General features: G+C 46.0%; 1 pseudogene; it reads left to right on the forward strand.

The window, feature by feature from the left end:
* Positions 1-19,527, forward strand: part of LOC110718066 — an 87,079-nt pseudogene extending 67,552 nt beyond the window's left edge.
* The last annotated feature ends 859 nt before the right edge of the window (positions 19,528-20,386 follow it).

Genomic DNA, 20,386 nt, shown 5'->3' on the forward strand with positions numbered 1-20,386 from the left:
TATTGAAAGCTTTTGAGAAAAATACAATGACTCAAAAGCACCCCAGACGGTTTAAACCGGATGGGGGTTTATTGAAAGCTTTTGAGAAAAATACAACTCAAAAGTACCCCAGACGGTTAAAACCGGATGGGGGTCTATTGAAAGCTTTTGGAAAAATTTAGAATTCCTCCAAAAGCTCCCCAGACGGTTAAAACCGGATGAGGGCTTATCAAAGGGTCTTATGAAAGGCCTTTATCTACCCAAATGCCCCCAGACGGCTAAAACCGGTTGGGGGTACATTGAGGAGCCTTGGAAAAAATGGGGTCATTCAAAGATCCCTCAGCCGGTCATAACCGGATGGGGGTCCTTTGAGAGCCTTGAGAAGCAACCCAGAAATTCCTCAACAGTACCCCATGCGGTTTATACCGGATGGGGGTCTATTGAGCAGATATAACAAGTTTTCCAAGAATCACCGGTTGTTCAAAAATAAATAAGTCCGGCTGCTACCCTAATCTATGGCAAACTAACCCCACCGGATAAGTATGCAAAGAGGTTTGAAAGTTACCTCAGCCGGAAGATTGAGGGTGTCTTAAGTCAGGAAATGATGCAATGCCGGATGTGAAAAACAAGAAATGATTGGTGTTCACTCTCAGCCGGTATCAGAGCTCTCTTCTTGATTTTTTGGAAATTTGCAAATGTTGCAAATGATTGTGGAAGGACTCCTTATATAGGGGTCAGGGAAGGCGAATCGCCATCTCCCTGATTCAAAATTCAAAAATTGGGAGGATGACGAACCGTCACCTCCCCTTCAAAAAAAAAAACATGGAGGGAAGGAGGCCAACCGCCCCCTTCCTCTCATTGTGACAACCGTCACATTGATGTTGCGTGGCATGCCATGTCACATATGCCACGTGGCACGCCACATGTCATCTGTGAGGGGCAAATGATTAGGGTAAAAAATACCCTAGCCACGTGGCCCAATCAGAGAGTGCCACGTGTCAGTCCCAGAGAGGGCAAGTGGGAGCCAATCCCAGGCTGACACGTGGCACATCCTTACTGGTGGGGATACAGTTCCCCAACCCTATAAATAGAGGAAAATACCTCATTTATTGGGCATTCACAAATTTCAAAACACAAACACAAAAGCAAAACCAGCATTTATTCTCTCTGAATCAGAGAGAAAACCATTTAATTCCGCACTATTCACTTCGAACGAATTCTAATTTGATCGTCGGAGGCGGAACTCCACCCAACCAGAGTTTCGTTGTTTTGCAGGTACACAGCCGGTCAACAAGCCAGTCTCATAATTGTAACTCTCCCGCAGGACACAGAAAAAACCCCCGAAACAACATCTGTGGGGCAGGTTATACTCACACTTTAGACTAGTGATTCTAGCGGCCATCTCTAGCACAGACAACGAACTCCCTTTGTATAATGGCCGTTCAGAAGCCTTCAACAAATCTAGAAAATGCTTAGCTTGTGCATTAGGCTCCTCGTCTGATGAAACACTAGCTTGCTCTGAATGCCCTTGGTCCTTACTATGACCAAAAGCATCGAAAACCATGTCACGGTATTCGTTGGACCGCCGTTCAGGAACTGTCGGAAACCCTTCCCTGTGACACATCCACTCATAGTAATTAGGTATAAAACCCGTGCGAAACAAATGAATTTTTACCGTTTCTGGATCCCAAAGTCGTTTGTCCTTACATTTAGCACATGGACACCTAACTTCGTTTGGGTTACTACTCTCGAGATTATCTTTGACGTATTGAATGAATTCATCAACCCCTTTCACGAACTCTGGATTAATACTTTGCCCAACCCTTTTTCATACATCCAGCTACGTTCTGTTCGTTTCATGATTACAACTTCTACACAACTCATGCATATGTATAATCACATTAGTCATAAAACGTATGTCATTTTCCACCAAAGTGTTATAGAAATGCAAATGAGATTTGAAATGAATCCAAAGGGTCCTTATCACTCCAACCTAACCCATCCTTGTACATTTAATCTCACTAGTGAATGTAAGCCAGGTTTTCAATTCTATGGAAAATCCACCAGTATTTCCCTGCAGTTCTCCAAGTACACGATGTAGGCGAATAAACACAGCTTCATATGTACCCAGAGAACATTATAGAGAAATGACAGGGCAGGATATTCCCTAGAATCAATAACAATACATACATTCACCACCTAAGTGAGAAATAGCGTACAAGGACAGTCCCAACCGGGGACTATTCAAGACATACTCCTAATGTGTATGCCTTGAACAGGTATCTAGGCATATGATTATGCAAATGATTCATTAACAAAATATAAACACTAAAATAACATACATTATATTAACAACACTAACATATCATAACATCATAATATTCAAATAAACCAAATCAAACACAATCAAACTAAACTTAAATATGATAATGTTAACCAATATAACATACATTATATAAAGCTAAACTAAACTAAATTAAGCTACATTATATCAAACTAAACAAAATTAAATTAAACTACATTATATTAAACTAAAGTAATCTAACATACATCATATTAAACTAAACCAAACCAAATTCACAAATCATAATATTAAACTAAACTAACATTCATTACATAAAACTAAACTAAATTAAAGTACATTATATTAAAATACACTAAACTAAACTAACATGCATTGTACAAATCCTACACAAAATTTAAAACTAAAATAAACATAAATGGGTTTAATGATTCATTTTAGTCATTGTAAATAAAAAAAAAAAAAGAGGGGATTTAGGAGGGCTTACAAACGGAATTAGGTGGTGGATTAAGTCGCGGCGACGGAGCTGGCGGTGGTGGAGCTGGCGGCGGTGGTGGCTATGGTGGAAAACAAGTTACATTGGCTTGCGAAAATTTGTATAAAAAAAAAAAAAAAACTAAATTCAGAACCCTTACCGTTGTGGTGGTGGCTTGCAGTGGTGGTAAAGGTGGTCCTGGTGCGTCGGCTTCCCGGTGGTGGCTGCGAATTCCGTGGGTTAGGGTTTCATGAAAAAAACAAAAAAAAAAGGGGGAAATTGCAAATTACCTGGCGGCGAGCAGCAGGTGAGGGCACTTCCCTCTCTTTCCTTTCTCTCTTCCTCTTTCTCTCTCTCTGTTTTTCAGTTCAGAAATAATGGCGGATTTTTGGATCTAAAAAACACGATTTGAATTAAAATACTTCCGACAGAATCTTACGACAGAATTTTCCGCCGGAAATTAACTTCCGTCGGAAATACTTGAGAACTTGTTCGACTTTTTCAAAACACTTCTGACGGAATTAATTTCCTCGGAAATTATATCTTCCGACGAAAAATATTTTTCCGGCGGAAATTTCCGAGGGAAAAGTATTCCGTCGGACATTTACCGAGGGAATTTTCGTCTGAAATAACCTTTTCCGGCGGAATTTTCCGACAAATCATAATTCCGTCGGAAATTCGAAATTTCCGACAAAATTTGTGTCCGTCGGAAAAAGTCCCTCGGAAATCAGCCTATTTCTAGTAGTGCGTAGATCCACGCCTGCAGAAGCGTGAGACAACAAGCGATTGAATCGACATCTTTTCTTGATGCCGTACCCAACTGCCGATACAGATATGCTAGAGCAGCTGAACCCCAAGAGTACTCATTGATCGGAATTGAAGATCATCAACAACAAGCTCGCTGAGGAAGGACAGATGAGTACGGTTACCACTCTTGTCCAAAAACAGACATCCGCCCAGTACTAACCACATGTAGGCACTGATTAGGGTAAAAAACACCCTAGCCACGTGGCCCAATCAGAGGGCGCCACGTGTCAGCCCCAGAAAGGGCAAGTGGGAGCCAATTCCAGGATAACACGTGGCACGTCCTTATTTGAGGGAATACAGTTCCCCAACCCTATAAATAGAGGGAAATACCTCATTTATTGGGTATTCACAAATCCAAACACAAAAAAACACAAATACCAACAAGCATTTATTCTCTCTGAATCAGAGAGAAAACCATTTATTTCCGCACTATTCACTTCGTACGAATCCTAACTTGATCGTCGGAGGCGGAACTCCACCCAACCGGAGTTTCGTTGTTTTGCAGGTACACAGCCGGTCAGCAAGCCATTCTCGGAATTGTAACTCTCCCGCAGGACACATAAAAAACCCCGAAACATTTGGCGCCGTCTGTGGGGAGAGTACTTCCAAGATGACTTCCGACTATGTACCGCCTGCTGAAGGCAAACGGCCTATGGTCGAAGCCGAGGTCCACACGGACCCAAGCAGTAGTGATGATAACGATGTCGAAACCTATGTGGCCCCAGACGGGTCACTCAGGTCGCGACACACCCGTTCTCGAGAAATAAGGGAACGGGGATTGGATGCAGTCCATGGCCCCCCAGCCGGCCAGCCTGCTGGGGTACCCCAGGCAGCGGAAGGCTCAGCCCCCGTCACCAGAGACGAACTCAAGAAATTCATGACTAGTTTCAAGGGGGAGCTGACGGACATCATCAAGAGGTCTACTGACTCCAACAGGGGTCAGGCGGCCAAGAAGCCTTCTCCCTCAAAGAGGGGGCAGGCGGCAAAGAAGCCTTCTCCCTCAAAGAGGGGGCAGGCGATAAAAGACCGGGTGCCTACTCCGCACCCTAAGCCAAAGGGGGCGGATGGGCCCTAAATTGATCTTTCAAGACTCCGTTTCCCTGAATCAGGGAAACGGAAAGCCATCCGGCAGATGCAGCCGGATGGGTCCAAGAAGACTTACTCTGATGCCCGGATCTTAATCCAGGAAAAGAGAAGTCAGCAACTGTCTGGGTCGGCTTCCACCTCGACCTTCCCTGACAGCTTCCGCAATACTTCAATGAAGCATTCGGAAACCAACAGAGGAAGTCAGTCGCTTGGAGTATCCGCGCGCACTGGCCCTCAAGTGATCCAGCCGGCATGGTATGCGCCCCAGCCGCCATACATGCCCTATGGGTCTCCATACATGCAGCCGGGTCTCTTCGGAGGTCAGGCGGCACCCATCCAGTCAGCCGACTGGCAGCTCCGGCTGCTCAACCTAGGTGAGCAGCCGTCAGGCTTCTCCTAGTAAATAGCCGAGGCGGCTCAGCCGGCCAAGGTTAAGAACGTATTGGTAGGTACCTTCGACGGTACCACCAACCCGGAAGATCACCTCATGGAATACACCAACCTCATGTACTTGCAGGGGTTGGATGACGCCATCTGGTGCAAGTGCTTCCCGGCTACCCTCAAGGGCATAGCCCAGAGGTGGTTTGGCAACCTCCCAGCCGGGTGCATCAACAACTTCAGAACGTTGGCGTATCTCTTTACGTCCAACTTCTCCATGAACATTCCCGCCAAGAAGACTAGCCTCGATCTAGGGGCAGTACAACAGGGGGAAAAGGAAGGACTTCGGTCCTACGTCAGGCGGTTCAATCTGACCCGAATTCAGATAGCCGGCCTGACGGATGAGGTTGCCTATACAGACTTCTTCAAGGGTCTGAAGGACGGGTCAGCTTTCAAGTTTGACCTCGTCCGGAAGAGGGTTGCCACCCTTCAAGAGGCACTGATGGAAGTTGAAGCCTATATACAGGCTACAGAGCTGTGCTCCATCAGGCAGCCGGCGGACCCTAAGAAGTCCGAAAGAAAAGACAGTCGGCCTGCCTAGCCGGCTGCCAAAGACAAGGGCAAGAGAAAGGAAGTCTGGGCAGCCGACCGTACTGGTCAGCCGTCCCAGAAGAAAGCAAGGGAATTGAGACCGTACGTCCCTAAGTACGAGTTCAACAAAGACCCATCCTCCATCCTCGTGGAGGTCAGGAACCGGATGACTATTGAGAAACCGGCTCCCATGAAAAGTCCCGTCAGCAGCCGGGACAAGAGCAAGTACTGCCAATTCCACGAGGACATTGGCCATGACACCAGTGACTGCTATACCCTCAGGCGGCAACTGGACCGTCTGGCTGATGAAGGGGCCATGAGGTCCTACATAATAAAGCCCAAGGGCGGAGCCAAGAAAATCAAAGGGCATCCGTCCAAGAAGCCGGCTGCCAGCTCTAATACGGATGAGGAACAAATCTTCACCATAGCAGGCGGCTTTGCCGGAAAGGGTCCTACCATCCGGGGGGCTAAAGATAACATCCGGCGTCTGGTCAACTCAGTAGATGAGGGCCAGGCGTCGCCGGATACCTTCCCCGAAGTCCTCGTTTCTGAGAGGGATCGGGGCAAGGTCAGGCGGCCTCATAACGACCCTCTGGTCGTAGAGTGCAAGGTTGCCAATTAGCGAGTAGGCCGGATCCTTATAGATACCGGGAGCTCGTCTGATCTTATCAGCTACCAGTGCCTTGCAAAGCTGAAGTACAAGCCTGGTAGCATGCAGCCGGCTCCTCACCCCCTAGTTGGCTTTGGGGGAGGAGTAGTGCATCCGGTGGGAAGGATTGACCTACCCATCCGGATGGGCGAGAAGGGGGAAGGACGGCATATGGTGGTTAAGTTCCTCGTGGTTGAAGAACTGACCGCCTACAACATAATCTTGGGCCGTCCCACCCTCAATGAGTACAAGGCAGTCATCATTCCCTCTCTCATGTTAATCAAATTTGAGAGGGATGATGGGACGGTGGGTTCCATGAGTGGAGACCAGAAGACGGCAAGGGAATGCTACCTTACAGCCGTCAAGCCGACTGTGCACTCAGCCGGCATCAACGAGGAACCCCTCCTTTTGGGAGAAAGCATGGAAGCCGGGCCTGCTCCCTTAGCAGCCGGCCAAAAAAGAAAGGCGGACCATCCCTTGGCCGCCAAGAAAGGCAAAAAATAGCAATCACTGATTCGGGAGCGATCAGATGAGTTCCGTCCCCAACCGGCTGGTGAAAACTCTGACCTCATCCTGGATGACAGCCGTCCAGAGAGAACCGTCAAGGTAGGGACGGTTGCCTTAGGGGAGTTGGGTGAAGCATTGCACCAACTTCTCAAAGAATTCAAAGACATTTTTGCCTTTGAAGTGGACGAGATGCCGGGTATACATCCGGATCTTGCAGTTCACAAGCTCGCTGTGGATCCAAATAAAAAGCCGGTTAGGCAAAAGAAGAGGAACCATGGCGAGGAAAGATCTCAGGCGGCAGCCGCCGAGGTCAGAAAGCTCCTTGATGCCCGGTTCATTCGGCAATGCTACTACCCGGATTGGGTGGCAAACGTTGTTCTTGTCAAAAAGCCGAATGGTACCTGGCGGATGTGTGTAGACTACACAGATCTGAACAAGGCATGTCCTAAGGATAGCTATCCGCTTCCTAAGATTGATAGTCTGGTAGACTCAACAGCCGGTCATGCCTTGATGAGCTTCATGGATGCCTACTCCGGCTTCCATCAGATACCCTTGTGGAAAAAAGATCAAGAGAAGACGGCTTTCGTCACTGATCAAGGGTTGTTCTGTTATACGGTGATTCCGTTTGGGTTGAAGAATGCGCCTGCCACCTTCCAACGGATGATTAATACGGTCTTCATTAATCAAATTGGAAGGAATGTGGAGGCGTACATTGATGACATGATAGTCAAATCCAAGCAGCACGCGGATCACCTCGCTGACCTCCGGGAGACTTTCTCAACACTCAGACGGCATAAAGTGATGTTAAATCCCAAGAAATGCGTCTTTGGTGTTGATTCTGGAAAGTTTCTCGGTTTCTTGATTGATCAAAGAGGAATAGAGGCAAACCCGGACAAGGTACAGGCGGTGATTGACATGAAGTCACCCCGTACCGTCAAAGAAGTCCAGAAACTTACCGGTTGCTTGGCCGCCTTGGGCAGATTCCTGAGCCGGTCGGGTGACAAATGCCTATACTTCTTCCAAGCTATCAAGAAGCAGACCAGATTTGAATGGGGGGAGAATGCCGAGGCGGCATTTCAGAAACTAAAAGAACACCTTCACTCGTTACCTCGGCTGGTTAGCCCCTTAACCGGTGAAGTGTTGTACATGTACCTAGCCGCCTTGGATCATGCCCTCAGTGTCGTTCTCCTAGCTGAGCGAGCGGCACGCAGCTCCCGGTCTACTTCATAAGTTATGTCCTCCGGAATGCAGAGCTTCGGTATCCCACGGTTGAAAACTTTGGCCTCGCTCTATTTATGGCTGTCAAGAAGTTAAAACCATACTTCTTGGCACATCCGGTGGTGGTCTATACCGACCAACCCCTCAAGCGGCCAATGACAACGCTGGACTCATCCGGTAGGCTTCTGAAATGGGCAATCGCCATCCAAAGCTTAGAAATCACCTTCGAGCCTAGAAAGGCAGTGAAGGGTCAGGCGTTTGCCGATTTTATTGTGGAAATGACAAGGCCACCCCAGCCGGATAGCACAGATCAGGTCTAGAAGGTGTATGTAGACGGGAGCTCTACAATGAACGGCTGTGGTGCAGGCGTAATTTTCAAATCCCCGGAAGGGGATACTTATGAATATGCACTACGGTTCAAATTTCAAGCCTCGAATAACGAGGCAGAATACGAAGCCCTGCTAGCCGGTATCCGCATGTGTAAGGCTGCAGGGGCAAGAAAGATTGACGCCTGCTTATATTCTCAATTGATTGTTAGCCAATTCAATGGTGACTTCGAAGCCACCCATCCGGCAATGATCAAATATCTGCAGGCGGTCAGAGAAGAAGCCGGGACACTTGACGAATTCAAGCTGAGTCAGGTGCCCCGGTCAGAAAACAACCAGGCAGATGCGTTGTCCAAACTGGCCTCATCCGCCACATCTGATACGCCTAGGTCAGTCTTCTGGGAAGTCATGGAAAAAAGAAGTATTAAACATGATCCCATTGGAGTTCTGGACAGAAGCTCTACCTGGATGGACCCCATCCGGAATTTTCTAGCACACGGCATTCTGCCGGATGCTCCTACTGAGGCGGCCTTGTTGAAAAAACGGGCAGCCAGCTTTGAAATGTTCCAAGGGGAACTCTTCAGGAAAGGATATCTCCAGCCGCTCTTAAAATGCGTAACCCCTGAAAAGGGAAAAGAGGTCTTGGAAGATCTGCACTCAGGCTTTTGTGCATCGCACATAGGCGGCAGGTCCCTAGCCAAGAAAGCCAGGCGGCAGGGATACTTTTGGCCTACTCTTGAATCAGATGCCATGGATTTGGTGAAGAGGTGTGACAAGTGCCAGAAATTTGGCCGGCTCATCCACCGCCCGGCAACAGATCTGACGGCTATCTACAGCCCGGTTCCATTTGCAAAGTGGGGCATGGATATCTTAGGACCATACGCACCAGCCTCATGCGGGCGTAGGTACATCTTAGTGGCTGTAGACTACTTCACCAAATGGGTGGAAGCAGAGGCGGTCAAGGGCATAAAAACAAAGGACGTTATCTCCTTCATTTGGAGAAACATTATCACCCGGTTTGGGGTGCCTATGTCCATGGTCTTTGACAACGGTCCTCAGTTTGAAACTTCTGTACTCAAGAGTTGGCTAGGGGATCTAGGGATCACCCACTGCTTTGCATCCGTAGGCCGTCCTCAAGCAAACGGTCAAGTTGAGGCCTTCAACAAACTCATCTCAGACGGTATAAAAAAGAAGATAGAAAAGGCTGGTGGTCTATGGGCAGACGAATTGCCACATGTTCTATGGGCCATCAGAACAACTGAGAAAGGGGCAACCGGTGAAACCCCATTCCTCATGACATACGGCACTGAAGCCGTCCTGCCAATTGAATTGCATGAGCCAACACTTCGAGTCATGCTTTATGACGAAGAGGCTAATTGGTAGGCCATGCGGCTAGCATTGGACTCTCTCCCGGAGCGCAGGGGCAATGCTGCCTTGCGTCATGAGATATACCGTCTGAGAATGATGAGAGCCCACAACAAACGGGTGCACAAGCGGCCCCTTAGAGTGGGTGACTTTGTTTTGAGAAAAATGGAGGCAACCGGTAGGGCAAATGAGCAAGGAAAACTAACCCCTAATTGGGAAGGCCCCTACCGGATTACCGAAGAAGTCAGAGGTGGTACCTACCGCCTGGAAACTCCAGACGGTAGACAGCTACCCAGAACTTGGAATGTAGATAACTTAAAAAAGTACTACTTTTGATAAATTGTAATAGAGTATTAATAAAAACTTTATTCTCAATTTGTATCATGCCGCAGCTGTGCAATGCGCAGCCGGCATTTATTGGTCTAAATACTTGTATATATTTGTTTGTAATTGTGCAAAGCACAACCAGATACTCATCCGGATCCTTCAAAGACCCATGCGTAATACGCAACCGGCCACTTATAAAACTAAACCGTCTGTCCAAAAAGGCAGACATCCGGCGATCTGAATTTGGCTTCAGTCGTCGAAGAGAACATCTCCCATCCGGGTGGTACATTGTTCTAGGATCATAACTCAACATCCAGTTGAATGATTCCCCAAATTCAAGATACAGCCGTCTATTACCCAAAGGTAATACAAACGGCGCTTTAAATCTTGGAGCCCCAAACGTAGCCGGCTTTCAAAGAAAGCCCTACAGGGGCATGCGCATAAATTGCCTTCATTTTAAACCGTCTGTCCAAAAAGGCAGACATCCGGCGATCTGAATTTGGCTTCAATCGTCGAAGAGAACATCTCTCATCCGGGTGGTACATTGTTCTAGGATCATAACTCAGCGCCAGTTGAATGATCCTTCGAATTCAAGATACATGCGCCTATTACCCAAAGGTGATACAGGCGGCGTCTAAAATCTTGAAGCCTTACAGGGGCATGCGAATAACAAAAAGCAACAATCATAAACCGTCTGCCCAAAAGGGACAGACAGCCGGTTTTGTACTCAAAGTAGTACATCCGGTCTTGTACTCAAGTAGTACATCCGGTCTTGTACTCAAGTAGTACATCCGGTCTTGTACTCAAGTAGTACATCCGGTCTTGTACTCAAAGTAGTACATCCGGTCTTGTACTCAAGTAGTACATCCGGTCTTGTACTCAAGTAGTACATCCGGTCTTGTACTCAAGTAGTACATCCGGTCTTGTACTCAAGTAGTACATCCGGTCTTGTACTCAAAGTAGTACATTCGGTCTTGTACTCAAGTAGTACATCCGGTCTTGTACTCAAGTAGTACATCCGGTCCTGTACTCAAGTAATACATCCGGTCCTATACTCAAGTAGTACATCCGGCCTTGTACTCAAGTAGTACATCCGGCTTTGAACTCGAAGTAGTACATCCGGCTCCCACAGAAGCCATAATTATGCACTAACTAGTGCACAACACCCCTGTAGTCGGTCTTCATTTGAAGACCCTACAGGCGGTGTTTAACGCTCAGCCCCTGTAGCCGGTCTTTACCTAAAGACCCTACAGGCGGTAGTTTACCAAAGGCCCTGTAGCCGGTTTTTACTCAAAGACCCTACAGGCGGTAATTTACAAACAGCCCCTGTAGCCGGTCTTCCTTTGAAGACCCTACAGGCGGTGTTCTAGCCAAAGGTCCCTGCAGCCAGTCTTCATCTGAGGACCCTACAGGCGGATCTATGCATTACCAATGTAAACGGCTTCGCACCCGGAAAATGCTTTTATGCAGCCGGTTATCAATATGGACGGCTGCCTCCTCCAAGTTGGAACAACTTGAAGCATGCACTCGTCCAGGGGCAGACGTACCCAACAGTTGTAAAATTTTTTGCAAAAAATTGAAAGAATTGAAAGCAAAGATAACTTGAGAAAACTGGTTGTACCGGTTAATATATATCAATAAATGTTACCCGGATCAAGGTCCAGTAAAAACAAAGTTGAAATATTACATGGCATACAAGCTAGGGATGAAACAAAAAGATAAAAAGAAAAAACTATTGCTGCTGCTGCGAAGGTTGAGGTTGCTCAGGCTGGTCAACAGACGGCTGGCTATCGCCGGCTGGGGGAGCTTGAATGGCCTTGCCTTGGGTTTCAGCACCCTCAGCCAGCACTTCTTCTTCTTCTTCCTCCTCCAGCTCCGCCTGCACCCATTCGTCAAAAGGTGCCGGCTGGTCCAACCTGAGAACTTGGGCGTCGTACACTTCACTCGCGTATCTATAACGCAAGTCGAAGCACGCGTACTCCGTTCCCGGGTAGAGCATTCCCCACGCCATCTTCATCCGGGCCTCACAGTCCCTTTCATTCTCATCGATCAGGCGGGTCTGCTCAGCCTCCAGCTTGCCTCTGAAGACCTCTTGAGCTTCAGCAAGCTCTTTCTTGGCCTTGGCCGCCTCCTCCTTCAGCTCGTCATAGCCCTTTTGAGCATCCGTCAATTTCTGGACGTCTGCCTCAAGGGACTTAATTTTCAGCTCGGCATCAGATGCCTTTTTCTCGAACTCGGCTGCTTCTTATTAGCAGCCTCAGCAGCAGTCGTAACATTTTGGAGAAGTTCCTCCTGTTTCATCTCCCGGGCTTTAGATTCAACTTGATACATAATAGAATTATACTGATGGACGTCAACTAAGTCGGCTGCCCTTCGTTGGGCATCCCTTACCCCTCTTGCTTGCGGCGGAGAGGGCCCTGGAGCCCATCAATCCGTAACATCAACTGCAACACAGCCGGCAAAAATAGAGTTAGTATCCGGTTAAATGAAAACTTACTTGAAAGTAACTCAGCCGGCATTTACCTCAGCCGCAAGAGATTGCAGTTAGTCAATGTTGACCTGCCCTACACCCGGGATTGCCTCCCTTTCAGACCAGGTGAGGATCCGGACCATTCTCTTGGCATAATTTTGCAAGTCAGGCCAACGAGAAGTTTCTGCATTAACAGATCGACCGGTTAAGTAACGGGCATAAGCACCGCCTATATTTTGCCGGCTGGCTGCAGAATCGCCCGACTTAGTAGCCTGGGACTTGACTCTGGCAGGTCCAAGCGGCCAGGGGTGTTCAAAGGGCGAGGCCATACCTTGAGATTGGGGCTGAGGGGTTGAAACATCCCCATCCGCATTTGAGCCGGATGCTACAGCAAGCACCCGGCCAGACAGAGCCTCCGGCTCCTCTGTTTCATTGCCTCCCGTCTGGGAGCCAGGAGTTAAGCCCCGAAGGCTTTTCCCTCCAGAAGTAGATCGCTGTTGTTGAGCAGGCGGTCTGGCCCCAGAGGCAGGAGGAGGAATGGGGTTGGTTCTTTGGAGGGAAGAGGCCGGCTGAGGGAGAGCCTCGCCGGGCCTCTTGGTCATCTGCCGGAGGGACCTGGGAACCCCCCTGCTCCCAGACTGCAAAGGAAAAGAGTTACAGATATTAGCAAGTTGATATGCATCCAGAGTAAAGGGCATGAGCTACAACTCATGCAACCGGCAAAAATGAGGGAAAGCATCCGGTACTTACCCCTTCGTTCCGGGCTGCAACTTGAGCCCTCTTTTTGTCGAGCTTTTCCATGCGGAGCTCAGCCGCTGATTTAGCCGGTGTCATATCCGGGGAAACCATCTCTCTACCTTGTTCTGCAAAACAAAAGAAAAAGGTTAGAACAATCAAAGGATAATACAGGCGGATGAAAAGGCCGGTTATCTATGACGTACGTTTGGTAAACATTGTACTCAGACCGCAGGCGGAGAGAAACGCCTCGTCTCCAAACCAGTCCGGATGAGGGACCCAAAATTTGGGCACGATGATATGTGTCCCGTCATCCAGAGGCATGGTTGTCTTCTTGAAGAGCCCCGGCTCCATGATTTGATCCCAGGCCTCTCCCGGTATCTTTGGGAGGGCGCACTTCCTTCCAAGAAGCAACGGCTGCTTGTTATATGTGCGCAGCCTCCGGTTCTGCTGAAGAGACGGTGATGACACCAGATAAAATTTGCTCTTCCAGCTTGACCACTTGGACGGCTTGTCCAGGGTCATCATGTATTCCGGATGCGTGGTCAGGGTATACCACGCATTCCAGCCGCCTGGGGCACGGCTCATGTAGTGCATATGTGCAAACGCCTCCCAGCTAGGCGTTACATCCTGCATCTCGCAGGCGGCAATATATCCTAAAATATTCACCCAAGAGTTGGGTGTAAGCTGCCAAACGCCCAAGTCATACCCCCTCAGTATGGCTCTAATTGCTCGATGCAGGGGGAACCGGAGACCAGCTTTGAAGGCCGCCTCATAGCAGCCGAAATAGTTGTCTGCGTGGTCCCGGTTGTCATCCCAGACCACTGTTGCCTCAGCCGGCGGCACAACCAGATCCCAGCCGGGCCCTGTGGGTTTCTTTGCCAGGAAAGCCGGCAAAGTGGCGGTTAAGGTGACGATGTCCCTGGCGCTCATTGACGCTTCATAGGGATTATTCATAGACGGCCATTTGAAGGCCTCTTTGTCAACCTCTTGAACATCCGGCTCTCCGGATGTTGTGGCGAAAGAGGAAGAGGCGGACCTTTGAGCAGTATCCTCCTCGCCAGACTCAGACATCTCCAATATCCTATCACTTGGGGTACTGGGTACACCCGGTTGGTCATAAGGGACGTCTTCAACCGGAGGTCCGGCTGAATCCTCAGACTGGTAATCCGGATCAACCGTCGTCCATCTTGTTCGGGCCATTCTGTCCTGCACATGAGCAGAGATGGTCGGATTTCTATCACAAGAATGGACCAAACACCTCCAGGCGGCATCCCCAGTCCTAGACTCAGCCGTACTTGGTGACCGGTTGACATCAGTTCTAGGTTGGGCCAAGTGTGTGTTGGGTGAGTCCATTTAACTACCTAGTCAGCCGGAAAATTGACAAGAGAATGAAAGGATTACAGGCGGTACCTTGATACTGATGTAATTGGAAAGTTGAAGGTTGATTGGAAGCACAGCAGACGGTCTCAGATACCTGCAAAAAGGATCCAAGTGATCAAGATTCAAAAACTCACCCAAAAACACCCCATCCGGTTTAGTCAACGTTTTTGGTCAAACTTACCCAAAAACACCCCATCCGGTTTGGTCAACGTTTTTGGTCAAACTTACCCAAAAACACCCCATCCGGTTTAGTCGACGTTTTTGGTCAAACTTACCCAAAAACACCCCATCCGGTTTAGTCAACGTTTTTGGTCAAACTTACCCAAAAACACCCCATCCGGTTTAGTCAACGTTTTTGGTCAAACTCACCCAAAAACACCCCATCCGGTTTGGTCAACGTTTTCGGTCAAACTTACCCAAAAACACCCCATCCGGTTTAGTCAACGTTTTTGGTCAAACCTACCCAAAAACCCCCCATCCGATTTGGTCAACGTTTTGGTCAAACTTACTCAAAAGCCCCCCAGACGGCTAAAACCGGATGGGGGTGTATTGAATGCTTTTGAGAAAATTATAAATAACTCAAAAGCCCCCCAGACGGTTAAAACCGGATGGGAGTGTATTGAATGCTTTTGAGAAAATTACAAATCTCAAAAGCCCCCAAGACGGTTAAAACCGGATGGGGGTGTACTGAGCTTTTGAGAAAAAATTACAATGGCTCAAAAGCACCCCAGACGGTTAAAACCGGATGGGGGTCTATTGAATGCTTTTGAGAAAAAAATTACAATGGCTCAAAAGCACCATAGACGGTTAAAACCGGATGGGGGTCTATTGAATGCTTTTGAGAAAATTACAAATAACTCAAAAGCCCCCCAGACAGTTAAAACCGGATGGGGGTGTATTGAATGCTTTTGAGAAAATTACAAATAACTCAAAAGCCCCCCAGACGGTTAAATCCGGATGGGGGTCTATTGAATGCTCTTTGAAAAAATTCAGAATCCCCCCAAATGTCCTCAGACGGTTAAAACCGGTTGGGGGTTTATTGGGGAGCCTTGGAAAAAATAGGGTCATTCACAGATCCCTCAGCCGGTAATAACCGGATGGGGGCCCTCTGGGAGCTTTGAAGAAGCAACCCATAAATCTCTCAACAGCACCCCAGGCGGATTATACCGGATGGGGGTTTGTTGAGTAGATGTGACAAAGATCACCGGTTGTGCAAAAATATATAAATCCGGTTGCTATCCTAATCTATGGCAAGCTAACCCTCCCCGGTTAAGTATGCAAAAAGGGAATTGAAATTTACCTCAGCCGGAAGATTGCGGGTGCTCTGATTCAGGAACTGATGCAAAGCCGGATGTGAAAAGCAAGGAACGATTGTTGATTTCTCTCAGCCGGTATCAGAGCTCTCTTGATTTTTTGGAAGTTTGCAAATGTTGCAAATGATTGAGGAGGGGTTCCTTATATAGGGGTCAGGGAAGGCGAATCGCCAACTCCCTGATTCAAAATTCAAAAGTTGGGAGGATGACGAACCGTCAGCCCCCTTCCAAAAAAAAAACAAAAAAAAAAAAAAAAAAAAAAAAAAAGAAGAGTGGCGGGAAGGAGACCAACCGTCCCCTTCCCTCATAGTGACAACTGTCACAGCAGCGTTGCGTGGCAGGCCATGTCACAGATGCCACGTGGCACGCCACATGTCATCTGTGAGGGGCAAATGATTAGGGTAAAAAACACCCTAGCCACGTGGCCCAATCAGAGGGCGCCACGTGTCAGCCCCAGAAAGGGCAAGTGGGAGCCAATCCCAGGCTGACACGTGGCACGTCCTTATTTGAGGGAATACAGTTCCCCAACCCTATAAATAGAGGGAAATACCTCATTTATTGGGTATTCACAAATCCAAACACAAAAAAACACAAATACCAACAAGCATTTATTCTCTCTGAATCAGAGAGAAAACCATTTATTTCCGCACTATTCACTTCGTACGAATCCTAACTTGATCGTCGGAGGCGGAACTCCACCCAACCGGAGTTTCGTTGTTTTGCAGGTACACAGCCGGTCAGCAAGCCATTCTCGAAATTGTAACTCTCCCGCAGGACACATAAAAAACCTCGAAACAGGCACTGTAATGGACACTGAAGGGCCTCTGCGCCTCCAAGGTCGAGTCCACAATCCTCTCGGTCAGCACCCCACTACCCTACCAAATGGTTTTCGTACCGTACTTCTCATTCAGCTCTTCTGCAGTCATGTCCATGGTAACTGAGCACGCGTCCCGTATGGCGTCCGTGCTAGGAGTAGTGGAAACCATGGAACCATCAACACGAAGCCCAAGAATACGGTACACATCGTGCAGCATGATCGTGATCTCCCCAAATGGCATATGAAACGTGTTCGTATCTGGCTGCCATCTCTTAACAAAAGCAGAAATCAACGGCCAGTCAAAATGCCTAAACATGATCCCGGGTAAGTGAGACAGACCACTACCATCAATCAATTCCAGGTGCTCCTGAGCAAGACGACCTCACCAGGTAACCAATTCAGAACACAACTATGTCCTGCTCAAACAGCGCAGAACATTACGCTCATGCCCGCCCCATATATATGCAGCCACGTGACCACCAAAACTAGGGATAACAGTACCATTCTCAGGACCACCTGGCATCGGCTGCTGCACTACCCATGTCTTTGCTGAGCTGGTGGAAGGATGACTCGTTAGACTACTACTAACAAATCTCCCATACTGACCCCTATACACCGTATGATAATCCTGAGGGTCGTGCTCTTCATCTCGATCAACCTGACTTGCCCGCTCTTCGTCCTCATTGTCAGATGTAGGCACTCCACCCGACGAGTACATGGGGAGGCTCCCTTGTGACTGATGCTCCCCCGACCAAGTACCAGCAGACCCATATTGCTGCTCGTGATGAAACAGTGCCCCCGTATTTACTGAACGGCCTGACTCCCTCCTAACAGACACATTCAGACATCTTGATATTGCATGACGAGCACCCGAACCCTCAATCTACATTAAATACGTACAAAATCAAATATTAATAACAATAAATCAAAACAATAATAACAATACTAACAATAATAACAATACTAATAACAATAACAACAACAACAACAATAAATTCACAAAAAAAAAAACAAATCAAAACAATAATAACAATACTAATAACAATAACAATAATAATAATTATAAACCACAAATTAAATTTCACAATACACTACTAACAACATTACAAAACAACAACAACAACAATAATGGTAATAATACTAATAACAACAACAATAATAACAATATTCCCAACAACGATAATAATAATAACAACAATAATTATAATAATAGTAATATTGCTACTAATAATAACAATTCTAATACTTATAACATTACTAATAATAATAATTTTAATCGGTTATTTTAAAAATATTAATCACGAAAAAAATAAAATATTAAGCACGAAAAAATAAACATAAAATTAATCACGAGAAAAAATAATATTAAACATTAAAAAAAAAAAAGGAAGAGAAAAAAAAAAATCTAGAAATTTGGGACATCCGCCTGAAATTCCAGAATTTTTTTTCCCCGAATTATCGCACCTGCTCGCCGCCTCCCACGCCGCCGCCACGACCGCCGTAAGTCAACCTGATTCGTCGTCGGTCCGCCATTGCTACCCTCCTTGGATTGGTGTTGGTTGTTGGTGTTTTTCTTTTTAATTTTCTGTGTGTTTTTTTTCAGATTTTTTTTGTTTCCCAAAAATTCTGATTTTTAAATTTTTGGAGAGAATTTGAAATTTTAGAGAGAGAAGTACAAGCGTGAAATGTGTTGTACGTGTCGTGAGTATTTATATAATAGGGGCAAATACGAAATTTCATGAAAAAATTGCGAGCGATCCTTGTAATATGGGAGCGATGTTTAACAACACCCTTTGAAAATTACAATAACTTATTTTTCTTATACTTATCTAAACCAATCAACCCTTATCATAAGTCATATGAACTAATTTTTATTAAAATAGTTAATAATAGGGGTGAATTGAACAGGAAACTAATTAGCAAAATATTTACTTATTTATTGAGCTTTGACATTTCCAAATCGATAGGTGAACATATACATTGATATATACATACTTCCTCTATTTCTATTTAGCTTGTCGAACTTACCTCATTGTTCCATGTTAATTTGATATGAATTTCTCTAGGTGTGTTATTCACTGGCTACCCGGTTATTGGATATCAAAATAAGATGCAAGCTTCCGGAAGTTGTCTTAATGATCAAAATAACATTGTTGATGGTTATTGTGGATGGGATCCTAGAATAAATGGTCAATTCTCTTCTAGCAATGGATTTACTTTGCCTATGAACAAGGAAACAAGTTTTATTGAAGACCTAAATAAATTGGTTAATATAGATCCAACATCCTTTTGTGGTTTTGATCTTTACTTGGGTATCCTAATGAGGTACGTCAAGATTTCCTCGGCTTATCTAGGAAAAGACGAGGATGGAATAGACTTCGACATCACTTATTATCGACCTAGAAAAGCCTTGGATCCTCAACTTAACGAGGACGTAATAAATGAGATTGAGCAAATAGCGATTTTTAAGTATGCTGGTGTGCCACATTGGGGTAAAAACCGCAATGTGGCGTTTGAAAGTGTGATTTGTAAGTATAAAAATGGAGAAAAGTTTTACAGGGTTAAGGAAAGGTATGATCCTTTGGGACTATTTTCAAGTGAATGGACTGATCAAGTTTTGGAATTAAAAGAGGGATTAATCATAATAAAACAGGTTGTGCACTTGAAGGATTGTGTAGATGTAACACGGACAATGATTGTGAGACGGGGTACACTTGTGGGAGCGGTCGAGTTTATGCCCAAGCTAAAGTTTGCAAGAAGAGAAGCAACCTTGTTGGTGATGATTGCTTGAATGGGTAAGAATCAATGGATACTTGTAAGCAAAAGTGGATGTGAAGTTTATAATTATATCAAAGGTGATTGTTAATTCCAATTAGAGATTGTTTTTCTTTTAATGCTCAAGATTTAAATTTACTAATATATGCTTGTAGTGATTTGTAATACATGTAAAACTATAAACACGTCGTATACGTAAATTGGGGGGATTAGTGATTGTTAATTGAATGGACGAATATCGTGTCACCTATGTGTTGTAATGTTTGTAATTATACTAATAGTTTTAACATTTGATGTAATTCATGATTTGTTAACATTTTTTTTGCTAGTTAAAAGGCATGTTGATAGTCTAGATATTTATGACCAAGCTAAGCTTGGTTTAATGAAAAAGAAAATACCTTCCAATCATGAGGCTAGGGGTTTAATCTTCCCTAGGGATCATTTGAGAGAGGATTCTTTTACTTTCTTCCACTCTTCCAATTATCTAGCCCATTAACCAGTGCTGGGTTGACCCATGAGGTATTTAAGCGTGATAGGACCATTCTCCTTACAACCTTACCTACCAAAGTAATTTAAAAAGCTGCTAGACACTCATGGACCCCTGGTTTCATGGATTGTGATAATTTCTTAGGGGATGGATTGTTTGGGACTTTGTGATCTGTCTTTGCTACTGGAGCCAATGAGCCATGCCAATTCTTGTGGTACAAGGAAGCCTTTGCCATGGTACTCTTTATCCCTCCGTTTCACAAAAATGGTTACAACTTTTTTAAATACTTATATCAAAAGATTTAGGCCCAAAGCTACATGCTCTGGCCTGGGGATAATGTAATAATTTGCCCATAAATTTGCACAGTGAAATTTATATGGAGGAGCGTATAAAAAT

The sequence above is a fragment of the Chenopodium quinoa genome, unplaced genomic scaffold, assembly GCF_001683475.1.
Source record: "Chenopodium quinoa cultivar QQ74 unplaced genomic scaffold, ASM168347v1, whole genome shotgun sequence".
Lineage (NCBI taxonomy): Eukaryota > Viridiplantae > Streptophyta > Magnoliopsida > Caryophyllales > Amaranthaceae > Chenopodium > Chenopodium quinoa.